At 38.7% G+C, this 12,899-nt stretch overlaps 1 protein-coding gene across 2 annotated transcripts in view; it reads right to left on the bottom strand.

The window, feature by feature from the left end:
* Positions 1-12,899, bottom strand: part of KCTD8 (potassium channel tetramerization domain containing 8) — a 236,364-nt gene that overhangs the window by 16,721 nt on the left and 206,744 nt on the right. The window contains exon 2 of one of the 2 annotated variants that reach the window (XR_012250481.1): positions 9,240-9,332. The exons of the other annotated variant lie outside the window; for it this stretch is intronic. The gene's annotated coding sequence lies outside the window, so the exon portion shown is untranslated. The remainder of the gene's footprint in view (positions 1-9,239; positions 9,333-12,899) is intronic. 2 annotated transcript variants of the gene reach the window in all.

Below are 12,899 nucleotides of genomic sequence, written 5' to 3'. Positions count from 1 at the left end.
GATTAGATCCAAAGTAGCAGATCCCCTTGTTTTCTCCCCTACCTTTTGGAAGATAAAGTTGTCAGCAAGAGAGGATAAGAATTAGCTTGACCTCTTATTTTTACTTGAGAGAGATTCCCAACAAATGTCTGGATAGTTGAAATCTCCCATGACGACTACGTCATATTTTTTGGAGAACTTGGTCATTTGATACATAAAGAGTTCATCCATATCTTCAGCTTGCCCAGGTGGCCTGTAGTAAATGCCTACAATGGTGTCTTTTCCGTTGTTCTCTCCTTGTATTCTTACCCAAACAGATTCCACAGAACTTCCAGTCTCTGAAGCTTCAATCTCTGTGCAGATATACGCTTTTCTAACATACAATGCGACACCTCCTCCTCGTTTATCAAGTCTGTTTCTTGCAAATAAGTTGTATCCTTTTAGCCTTGTATTCCAATCATGTGTATCGTCCCACCAAGTTTCAGTGATTCCAATGACATCATTATTCTTTTCCTGCGTTAGTAGTTCCAATTCTGCTTGTTTGTTGCCCATGCTTTGTGCATTTGTATAAAAACATTTTAGTTTGTGATTGGTTTCTCTTCCTCCCATATTTTTATTATTTAGAATTTTTTGTCTTTGTTCTTCCTTTCCACTTCCAATAGCAGAGATCTTAATATTATTTGTCAGCTGTATAGCTTTTTCTGGCCTTTTGCTTCCCTTCCCACATTGTTCTAGTTTAAAGCTCTCCTGATGAGTGTAGAAAGGCGACTTCCAAATACATGTTTTCCAGTCTTCGTAAGGTGCACCCCATCTCTAGCAAGTAGTCCATCGTATAGGTAATTCATCCCGTGATCCAGAAATCCAAATCCTTGTTGACGGCACCATCGACGTAGCCAGTTGTTCACCTGTAGAAACTTATTCCACCGCATTGTTCCATGGCCATCCACTGGGAGGATGGATGAGAAGACCACCTGCGCTCCCAATTCTTTCACTTTCTTGCCTAAGTTTTCAAAGTCACTACAGATGGTTTCCAGGTCCTTTCTTGTGGTGTCATTTGTCCCCACATATATTAGCAGGAATGGGTAGTGATCTGTAGGTCTGAAGAGTCTTGATATCCTGTCAGACACATCTTTAATTTTTGCACCTGGAAGACAGCACATTTCTCTTGAGGTTATGTCTGGTCTGCAGAGGCCTCTGTTCCTCTCAAAAGGGAATCCCCCATGACCACCACTCTCCTTTTTTTCTTCACAACATTTTTCTTTCTCCATCCAGGAGGATTCTGAGGGCTTACAAAGTTATTCATTGTGGGCAAAGTCTTATCTTGCCGTATTTCTTCATGGTTCTCCTGCGTGAGAGCCTGGTACTGGTTCCTGAGCAGTATGAGTGCTGACTGCCTCTCGATCCTCCTGCTTCTCTGGGTCACATGCTTCCATTCCTCTGTTTCGTCAGGTGCAGTTCAAATTTCTTCTCTTTCTGTGTCATGAAGAAATAATTCTGCTCTGTCTAAGAACTCTTCACCTTCCTTAATGATTTTCAAGGTAGTTAACCTCTCTTCTAGATTTTGCAACTTTTCCTCCAACAGGGACACAAGCTTGCATTTCTGTCATGTGAAATTTGGCTTTTCCATTGGCAAGTCTGTGAACATGTAGCAGGATATGCAGCTCACCAAATGGCTCCTAGACTCGTCCATGTTCTTATTGTTAATGTGTTATGAAAACAGTGAAAAACCTACGCGCGATTTACCGATGTCCTCCTTACAGTTCCAACGGCCAAAATCCAGTGTTCTTTGAGCTCGCGGAGACTCTTCACTTATCCCAAAATGCAGTGGGAGTATGCAAATTATCTCCTCAGGACTCCTCCCCTGTTTTACCGATGTTCTCCTTTCAGCTCCAACGGCCAAAATCCAGTGTTCTTTGAGCTCACGGAGACTCTTCACTTATCCCAAAATGCAGTGGGAATATTCAAATTATCTCCTCAGGACTCCTCCCCTGGTTTTCACACACTGTCTATTTTATTAGCTTAGGTGCTGTGAACGCAGCTGTGTCCTTAAGATGAGGCCTCTTTTGCTGAGAGTATATCATGAAGATAAGACGTATGTAGGGAGTAATCTAGAAATCTATTACCCATGGTAACAAAGTAATGTAGATGCCAACATTCTACATTTGTATAATGCTTCCTTTATATATCTAGCTTGTCTTTCACACAGAATTAAAGGAAACCTCTCACTAAGATTTCTCTATATAAACTCAATTCACCACCTTTTAAGTCATCAATGAGGTCCAGTCCGATGGTTATCGCTGGTATGTGCTCGGCGCCTCCTGTGTCCCCGAAATCGCCTTTCTCCTGTCTTGACTGACGTAGCTTATGTCTCCTATGTCATCCCAAGTTTGTTCAAATCTTGTGCCTACACAGTATTGAATAAGAACTGTGCAGGCGCAACTAACTGTGTCGATGACATCAGCCACCTCAACCAAGGTAGGAGCATGGCAAATGTAGGGCCAGAGAAGGCACCGAGCACAAATGTGCGACATCCAATGAACCATGCCATTTAACATGTGGTGTGGAAGGATTATCCATGGTATTTTCTTCAATATACAAGGGGAGCTGGGCTCTTATAAATAGATTAATGGGTAGTGTTTTAGATGACTTAAAGGTTTTGGATTTAGTTTATACAGAGAAAACCTGATGACAGGTTCCCTTATAAGTATGCATACGTGCATTGCTGACTGTGATTAGTAATAATGCTCTATGTTCATGATTGAGCAATGTAATGTAAGGGTTCCAATGTGCTTTTCTTATTATTATGAATACACAACTTCAGGGCATCTCTGAAGACCTTGTACAGAACCAGTGTAGAGTGTACTTCTTGTTGGCTGGCCAGCCAAAACCCCACCCAACCTTTAACCTGAAGACCTCTATAAAACTGGAAATCTCCTCCTTGTGGGGATGCCTAAATTACTACTTTCACAATGGTATACTGTCTATTTTTTTCCACTGTAAAAAAAGCATAGTCCACAATTTAGTGTGCAGCTCAAAAAAAAGTATACAGGCCTGATAAATTGGAAAGTAGTAATGATGAGCGAGTATGTTCTGTTAACCCTTTATGCGAGCATGCTCGGGTGCTCGCAGAGTATCTTCCGCGTGCTCGGGTATTATGTTTCAGTCACTCCCTGCTCAAGATTCCTCACATGTATTAAAGCTGTCAAACATTCACAAATCATGCACACAGCGCGACTCAAAAATAACACCTGAGTGCGCTGAAGATACTCGGGAAACACCCGAGCATGCTCGCTCATCACTAGAAAGTAGATAATTTGACCATCTGTAGGCTAAATGGAGCTATATGAATATTTTTAGTGTATGCAATAGAAAAGCCTATTGTATTTACGTTCTGATATAGAAAAACATTTCCAAATTTTAAATTTTTAGAAGTTCATGGTTTGTACATCTTATTTTAACTAGGGAAAAGGATGAACAGAAGCTGTTTGAGTTAAAAACATCCGATGCACTATGCAATAAAAAATAATTACTGAACGTCCCAATTTACTTTTCTATGCCTTAGTGTGATCTCACAGAACACAATGTTTCTCAGCAAATGTCACAGCCCTTCACATAAAAGCACTGCAACACCATAGTAATTTGTGGTGGAGGCAGGCATGTGCTCTTCCCTTTACTACAGGCTGCGGGGTAGATTATTAACATAATGTTCTGGATAAGTCAACACTAAATGGAGGTCACTTTACTACAGGCCTCATCCTGCTTTGCCATTGAGCATTATTATATAACTCTGTTAAGAGTTTCATAGAAACTGTAATGGCCGCCATTTTCAATGCAGAAATACATATGAGAAACTCCAACAGTGACTGCAAGCAGAATGTATGACAGAACTCAACAGGCCCCTACAAGTCAATAGGGTCCGTCAGGCCCTGTCATGTCCTTCCTTGGTATTTGTAGTGAGCCTGATCCAGAGGTACATTGTGGTTTTCACTTTAAGGGTTCGCTCATGCCACCGTATAAATACATTTTTTATCGGATAGCACTTTGACCAATGTTATTCAATGGGGCTGTGCTGATGACCGAGTTTTTTCACTGACAGAATCTGTCTCTGAAAAAAATCACAACATGTTGCGATTTCACTTGGAAATTGGATGGGTGCGAGAAAAAAATCGGATGCCATACGGGGCCACAGTACAGCATCTGATTTTTATGCATATATACCAATTTCCGTAGCATAGGAAACTGTAAATGGTCCTGTAAATGATTGATAACTGGTGAGTAAAAAAAAATGATTGCATACGGACAGCACAGGGATCACAAGGCAGAAAAAAATGGTCCCACTTTTCTGTCAAATCGATTTTTTTACACGCTCATGAGATCCTAGCCTAAAGAGAAACCTTGGTGCAGATGTAATTAGTGACTAAAGAGTAAGGGAAGACATGTTTTAACAATTTTAGGACATAGAGGACTTTCTTAATGTTTTTGGCATTCTTTTTCAAAACTGTCAAAAATAAAAAAGAAACTTTCTTTGTTGCACATAGCAACCAATCAGAACTCAGCTGTTATTTCTTACACTGCTCTGGCAAAAAGAAAACTGCACTATGATTGGTTGCTCTGAGCGACAAAGATGGTTTTCCTATAAGATGGTTTTTTCATAATTTTTTTTTTTATTTTAAAGCTGTAAAATGAGAAATCCAGTCAGAATAATGTTACATATACTGTATATGATGATAACAGCACTTTTTGTAACTTGAAAGCTGTCCCTGATATGAATGGCTTTTTGCTTAAGATGTTTGGCTACCTCGTAGAAAGCTCTATGTAGGTAATATGTGACCACCTGCATTACCGAGCTCACCTGTACCTATGGAATATCAGAAGACATAGGGTCATGTTCTTTAAGATTGGCATTTTGTATGCCAGTCTTAATGAATGACGTGCAGGAATAAGATGATATCCAATTCATTAAGAGGCATACGATACTTAATCAATTCGGTGCATCTTACCACTGGTGAGCGCCTCACAAAAATGTTCCTCCAGTCCGTGACTGAAATACATTTCTGGCGCAACCAAGGTGACTTAACTTCTGAAGAATTTGTCAAGCGACCTTCGTCATGGCCTGTCCCATCCATGCTTTGCCCACTTTGGTGGTTCTGACATGAAAATGCCAAAAGTTGCAACATTTTTACAGTGTTGCGCAAAAAAAATTGTGACTTTTCAATAAGTTTTACACTAGAAATGTGGCGAAAATACTTTGATAGGACCAATTTCCCTGGATTTGCCCTTTAAAGTCCATTGATCTTCCAAAAAGAATCAATTTTGACTTGCTGCACACAAAAAGAATCCACAAGGATCTGCAATCATCTCATGGCCAAACAAACCGCAAACAAGCCACAGTATATAATATATGGCATTGAAATAAGTGTTGTTACATTTGACTATTTAGAGAATTGGATATTTCAGAATCCCATTTCTAATCAAGTTATGTTTCATAAATTTCCTGCTAATAGAATCTTCTAATCCGTGACTCACTAGTGCCGTCACTGTATTTACACTGTCTGGATCCATGGATTGTCATACCATGCATGGACAAGATGGTTTACAGGTAAAGTCCATGTGCTTGGTCCTAGGCTACATGTCTTCAAACCATACCAGTAATCTGAGATAGGGGTAACAGCAAAATCAAGCAATTGTTATTAGCACTTTTTTCTTTTTACATTTAAAGGGAATCTGTCACCCCCTGGGACTTATCTGACCTCTAATATGGGCATACAAATAATAGAAATGTAAATCTATACCTACCTGTATGCCTCATATTAGAGGTCTTGTTGTTGTGAAATGTCTTTTTATTCAGTCAAGTTTCTGACATTTCCAGACCCGGGGTCTGGAAGAAATCCCACCTCCTGTGGTAATTACAATGTTTCCCCCCTCCCCTGCATGTCACAGTGCCCTGTGATGATTAGTTGCTGCAGCCAAATCCAGGCACTGTGACATGCAGGAGAGGAGGGAAACATTGTAATTCACACAAGAGGCGAGACTGGAAGTCATCAGAAACTTGACTAAATAAAAATACATTTCACAGCAACAAGACCTCTAATATGAGGCATACAGGTAGGTATAGATTTACATTTCTATCACTTGTATGCCCATATTAGAGGTCACAAAAGTGACAGAGGGTGACAGATTCCCTTTAAAGGGGTGTTCTCAAGATCGGATAGGGGATACAATGTCTATTGCTGGAGTTTTAACCACTTGGATTCCCACCAATTCCAAGAACCAAAGCTTTGAAGAAAAAAAAAACAGCGGTAGATCCCTCACCAAATAATTGAGCATAGTAGAAGTGGAGTTGTCAGAAGCTACGCCTGGATCCAGTCAAAGCAGCTGCACTTGTACAAAAATAAAGAGAAAAATGATCCAGAGGAAATAGAGGCTTGCTTTAAAAAAAAAATGTAACATTTATTCAAGTATAAAAAACTCCAAGTATACAGGTGATGTAGCATAAAATACTGTTAACAGGACCTACTAGTTTCAACACTCTGTCTTACTCATGGTCTGTATTACTCATGAGTAAGACAGAGTGTCAAAACTAGTAGGTCCTGTTAACAGTATTTTATGCTACATCACCTGTATATTTGGCGTTTTTTATACTTGAATAAATGTTACTTTTTATTTTTTAAAGCAAGCCTCTATTTCCTCTGGATTGTTTCTCCCTTCATTTTTGTCCAAAGCTTTGAAGAGCCCAATTTGAATAAAGCAGTGGTTGATCATGCGCACTGCTGCTCCATTCATTCTTAATAGGAGTGCCAGAGATGGCCAAGAGCTGCAGTCCTTTAAGAATGAATGGAGTGGCAGTGCGCATGATCGATCACTGCTCCATTCACATGAGGCTCTTTAGCCCTGTTTCCTGGTATTAGTTTGTGTTCCAGACGTCGGACCCCCCGGTATCCGGACAACTTCCAGATTTGAAAATTTGAAAATATCCCTTTAACTCTTGCAAAACCTTGTAGACTGTGAGCCCTCGGGGGCAGGGTCCTCTGTCCTCCTGTACCAGTCGGTGACTTTGTATTGTTCATGATTACTGTACTTGTTTTTTATTATGTATACCCATTTTCACATGTAAAGCACCATGAAATAAATGGCGCCATAATAATAAATAATAATAACTTGTTATTAAAAAATGTTCAAAAATTCAATAATCGTTCATCAGTTACCCATATAAAAAAGTCTATAGAAATATGGTTTGAAGAAATTAAATAAACGTGTTAACAATTCTAATTCTACCAAAATTTTCGATCAAAGACAAGAATGATTCCTCCACAATTACGTTCATGTACAAAATATATTCCAATTTGAGCTAAATTATGTTAATGATATATAATGTATACATGCATACATACTGAATATAGATCATGTACTATCGGTGTCAAGGGCTCGTAGTACTATTCAACATTTATAGACAACCTAGATAATTATTCATGTATTTATAAGGGAGAGCTTGTTTCTGCTTTTTATCACACTTATTCCCATTGATTCTCTCTTTTCAATGCTTTTACTATAAAACAGAACTAGCTGATATCACATAGTTGGAGGACGACATTAGGGAGCCACTTTTATTGGTCTAAGTATGAAGAAACTGATGCTGAAAGTCTGTTACACCGAGTACGAACACATGAAAGAGATCATTTATTCCTTTACCTTTTCACTAGATAAGAATATCATTATTTAATTTGTTTTAGTAACGTATTGTTGGTTTTATCCACTTAATTAACAGTGAAACAGATAACTATGCTCAATGGAGTAATTCTGCAAGATTAACTGCCTTAAGTTAGAAAGCAATATGATAAGAGACCAGAAATCTCCCTAGAGATACTTTATAGATTCACAGATAATTGATGTCAAACTTGACATTAAATATTTCTTTGATTTACTATTCAACCTACTGTGTAAATGTCAATCAAGCCAGCCATGTCTATTAAATATACGAACAATCCGATAAATCTCATATTTGAAAAATGCCAGGAATTCTCCCTTTCCATAACACCCGCGTCTTTGCACTATAAAGATCTATGTGCAGGGGCAAATTACTGCTGTCAACCCCAGTGCAGTTTATGAGGCCATATTCTATCTCTGTATGCCTTAGTTTTTAAACAGACAAATATAAAACCTTTTTCTATCTGACCAAATTCAACAGAAAAAAATGTGCTTTGTTCCATTGGATTTATATCCCCTAAAATGATTCTCTATAGTGCCATATATAGGCACCATACTATGGCACACAGAGTGAAATAATACTGTGTTGCCCAATCACAGCACAGTTTTCATTTTGGAAACTACTCTGGTAAAAAGGTAAAGAAAAATAGTTTTTCTTTTCGAAAAATTCTGCCCTATTGGGTGCAACTTTTTAAAATGATTGCATATTAACATTTTTTTAATTACATGTAATCAGTTTATTTCAGTGGTAACATTAATATTAAGGATGTATATTAACATATTTAAAATGTTCTATATTATCGTAAATTAAATTCATTCTAAATCCCTATCTAGCTGGGCAGAGACCAGTAACGTCACTTGCGGAGGCAGCGCTTGTCTCTGCACATTGGATATCCTGACAATGCTCTGTTGTCGGCTAGTTACTGCTGGTCTGAGCCGACAACAGAAAGCGCGCTGTCATTGTGCACATTGCACAGGGACTAGCCCTGTGCCTGAACCAAGCGTCACTGATGACGCTTCATTTCAGAGTGGGGCTGCGGCAGTGATTGCAGCCTTTGCACCCTTCGTTTGAGTATCCCAACATGCACTGGGATTTTCAAACGAAGATTTATCATAAAGGAAGTAGGGGAAAAATAGAAAAGCAGTTACATTGTGTAGTTAGGGAAGGATAGGGAATTTTTAATGCAAGTATTTTAGAAAATAGTTTAGACTATGGCACTAAATAAGTAGGGATTTAGAATGAAAATGACTTTGCCTTTGAACCACCCCTTTAAGTGCCCTCATTTTTTTTATTAATGATAGTAAAAATATGTAAGTATAATGACTATGAATAAAATACATAAAATAAAAATGTATTTTTCTTTGATTTTTTTATAAGGATAAAATTTGATTGACTAATACGGACCAATAATATTCCTTAAAGCACAATATTTTGTAGGTATTATTTTGACATATTTTTATGCTATTTTAAATCATTGTCTCAACACAAAAACAAAGATGAAAAACTATTGTAAACTTGCCATGAAATAACTAAAAAAAAATGACTTATTACTTACATCTTATTATTGCTGCTCAATTTTGTTCTTTCACATACGATGAGATGCTAAGCTCTCAGAAAGCCAAAAATACATTGGATTGGAAATTTGGTCCTAAAAAGTAAAGCGTAGGGCTTTGTAAATATCAAGTACATAATATGTAAAATATTCTACAGCAAGAACATGATTTTGTAATGCTGAACAATTTTAATTTTACAGAACACATGGACTTATTTTACAAAATTTTATAATTGCGATAAACACTACAATTATCACCTAATGTGAGGCCTATTGATTTCACTAGCAAATGGTAGCTAAACCATAGGGGTGATGAAGCTCATTTATCCCCCATGCTGTACCTGCCCTGTTTTTATATTTGGTTTCTGCAATTAAAATAGTGATGTTCTAATTTTCTCTGAATCCATTTAAATTAGTAATTACAAGCTTAAGTAAATTAGGAAATGAGACTAAAGCATACATAAATAGAGTTGTAAAGTATCAAGAACAAAAAGTAGGAAAATGTAAATGTGTATGCCGATATACACATAACACATTTATTAAAGGGGTATTTCCATCTCCAAGATCCTACGCCAATATGTAGTAGATGTAATAAGAATAATAATGTTAGCAAACACCTCCAATTAGAAAAGAAGTATAGTTCTTCTGATTAGGTATGTCGCTTTTTAGCAGACTTCATCCACTTTAAGTTCATGCTCAAAACCTATAACTCTGCCCTTCATCTGGCCAAACAATCCTACTTCACCACCCTCATCACTTCACTGTCCAACAATCCAAAATGACTTTTTGAAGCCTTAAACTCCCTCCTGAAACCTTAAGCACAGGCCCCCCCATAACCAACCTCAGCAGTGAGGATCTGGCCACTTATTTCCTAGAAAAAATCAACCACATCCATCAGGACATCTCAGCTCAATCTCCCCAGTGCCTGGATCCCCTTCCTTGCCACACTTTAAGCTCACTTGCCTTTTTTGAGCCTGTCACAGAAGAAGAAGTTACCCAGCTCCTCGCTTCTTCTCGGCCTACAACCTGCAACAGTGACCCCATTCCCTCACATCTCCTTCAGTCCCTCTCACCAGTGGTCACCACTCACCTGACTAAAATATTTAACCTTTCTTCAGGTATTTTTCCCTCCTTATTTAAACATGCCATCATAACCCCTTTACTTAAAAAGACATCCCTGGACCAGAACTGCACTGCTAACTACAGACCTGTCTCTAATCTTCCTTTCATCTCTAAACTCCTGGAACGCTTGGTCCACTCCCGTCTAATCGCTATCTCTCAGATAACTCTCTCCTCGACCCTCTACAATGTGGTTTCCGCTCTTTACACTCCACTGAAACTGCCCTCACTAAAGTCTCTAATGATCTAATAACAGCTAAATCCAAAGGTCATTGATCCCTGCTGATTCTCCTGGATCTCTCTGCTGCATTTAACACTGTGGGTCACCAGCTCCTCCTCACTATGCTCTGTTCTATTGGCCTCAAGCACACCGTTCTCTCCTGGTTCTCCTCCTATCTCTCTGACCATTCCTTTACTGTATCTTTTGCCGGCTCCTCTTCCTCTCCTCGTCCCCTTACTATCGGGGTTCCGCGAGGCTCAGTCCTAGGCCCCCTCCTCTTCTCCCTATACACTGCCCCTATTGGACAATCAGCAGATTTGAGTTCCAGTACCATCTCTATGCTGACGACACCCAATTATGCACTTCCTCTCCAGAAATCACCCCTAACCTAATACAAAATACCAATGATTGTCTGTCTGCTGTCTCTAACATCATGTCCTCCCTCTATCTTAAACTGAATCTCTCCAAAACTGAACTTTTTGTGTTTCTCCCCTCTACTAACCTAACTCTACCTAAATTGAAATTACCTTAGAGGGTTCAACCATAACTCCCAAGCAGCACGACCACTGCCTTGGGGTCGTATTCGACATTAAACTTTCCTTTACAAATGACCTAAGACTAACATCCCCCATAATCCGGACCTCACACCTACATCTCCAAGACTTCTCTCGTGCTGCGCAAGTTCTCTGAAATGCACTTTCCCAGACGATCCGACTGATGCCTTGCCCCCACGTCTTCAAACGCACTTTAAAAACGTATCTCTTTAAACAAGCCTACCACCCCAACTCAGTAAACTAACTTTCCCTCCTTCTAAATATTATTCAGAATCTGCACCCTACTATTCAGCTGTCTGCACACCCTCCATGCACACGATAACTGCAATCGATACTTGATTATTGCACTTAAACATACTGACTGATAACTGGATCATGCCGTCTTATATGAAAATCCCTACTTATTATAATTGCCTGACCTGAAATAACAAGCACTTTTCACCTATTGTGTCCCCCCTTTTCCTTGTAGATTGTAAGCTTGCGAGCAGGGACCTCACTCCTGATGTAACTGTTTACACTGTCTTACCTTATATTGAATTTATTGTCTGTACATGTCCCCGCTTAATTGTAAAGTGCTACGGAATACGTTGGCGCTCTATAAATAAAAATTATTATTATTATTACCGGTGTGCAGGGCATTTCAGTAGCTTAGATATCCATGGTTACGACCATTCATATAGTGACAGTTATTAGTGGTCATAAACATGGATTCCTCAGCTACTACAATGCCCTGCACATGGGGTAAGCGACATAGCGAATAAGAAGAGCTATACTACATTTCTATTTGGAGGTATTTGTTAATATTATTATTACTCCTGCTACATATTGGGATAGGATCTTGAAGATGGGAATACCCCTTTAACTCCTTAAAGACCATGCAGTTTTTAGTTTTTGGGCTTCCTTTTTTTTCCTTTCCTTCTTCCACAAGCCATACTTTTTTTTTTACTTTCTGAAAAAAAATTTCTTTGTTTTGCACAAGGCCAGGGTCAGAAGAGTATGTGAACAATCGTCCCATTTTCATCCAGAAAACTTGGAGATTTTCATCTGTATTGTCATCCATGTGTCCGTATTTTTCGTGTGTGTACCATTCGAAAGCCATCCATTTTTAGACATCAACACATTTTAAAATGTACATCATCAAATACAGTTTCCTCGATTAATTATGGGAATATATCCATAAAAATCGTATCCAATACGGATGTCCCGTATAAGATCTGATTTTTCTTGTGCACCCATAGGCTTAAATGAGCTAGTCTCACCCGAGAGTCGCAAGAGAATAGCGCATGGTGCTGTCATCTATCCTATTGATTACATTAGTCAGTGTACTGTCTGTCCTTTAGACGGACAGCACACGTCTGTATTATACGCTCGACTGGATGAGCCCTAAGTTGCAGTTTTGAACTATACTGCTTAACTGACAGCATACTAGACTTTATTTGCATATTAACCCTTTCACAAACTTTGGGATTTTCTGTTTCTGCTTTTCGTTTTATTCTCCCCTTCTTCCCAAAGCCATAACTTTTTCCGTCAATATGGCCGTGTGAGGGCTTGTTTTTTGTGGGAAGACTTGTACTTTTGAACGTCATCATTGATTTTACCACATAGTGTACTTAAAAAACGGGAAAAAATTCAAAGTACGGGGAAATTGCCATAAAAGTGAAATTTCACAATTGTTTTTTTTTTTTTGCCATGATCACTAAATGCTAAAACTGACCTGGTAATATGATTCTCTAGGTCATTACACATTCACAGATACCAAACATGTATAGG

This window comes from Phyllobates terribilis, unplaced genomic scaffold (assembly GCF_046119375.1).
Source record: "Phyllobates terribilis strain yellow unplaced genomic scaffold, ASM4611937v1 Scaffold_1__5_contigs__length_1240528914, whole genome shotgun sequence".
In the NCBI taxonomy this organism is placed as follows: Eukaryota; Metazoa; Chordata; class Amphibia; order Anura; family Dendrobatidae; genus Phyllobates; species Phyllobates terribilis.
The sequence above is the reverse complement of the archived record's forward strand: the minus strand, read 5'-3'. Positions and strand labels throughout refer to the sequence as shown.